The following is a 531-nucleotide window of genomic DNA, read 5'->3' as shown; positions in this document are numbered from 1 at the left end:
TTGCACTTACATCGTAGTATGTCTGAGGTAAGATGGAGGAGAGATGGGACACGATCTCCCTCTACTGCTGTGTCATCATATGCGTCCTGAGACAATGCCCACAGCCATGACATTGCCAAAATGCAAACCCATTCATAAAAGGAATATGAGCTCTGCTGTTATCTCAGACAGTGAGATGAAAGCAGATGGTCAAAATGAGAAATATGGATTTAAAGGGAAAATGTGACATTCAAAGGATTTTCTGATCCATAACTGACAAGTGACAACTGAATATTTTGAATAATAAGAAATCAATGTAGTTAATACTATATAAATGTCCATTTATGTGTTTCTTCAACAACACAGTATGGGTGCACGCTTGAATTTACATGTATGGTATACATTTTGAAAGATTAATTAAAATCGCTGTGTAAATAATGAAAGTGTATGTCTCATATATAAACGTGTATATAAACGTATATCCCAATTTGGATGAAATACAGAGGAACTATTAGAATCGAGCTTCTCAGCACATACTGAAATTAAAACTAA

The sequence above is a fragment of the Mastacembelus armatus genome, chromosome 6 (genome assembly GCF_900324485.2).
Source record: "Mastacembelus armatus chromosome 6, fMasArm1.2, whole genome shotgun sequence".
NCBI classification, from domain to species: domain Eukaryota; kingdom Metazoa; phylum Chordata; class Actinopteri; order Synbranchiformes; family Mastacembelidae; genus Mastacembelus; species Mastacembelus armatus.
This window is presented reverse-complemented; position numbering follows the sequence as displayed.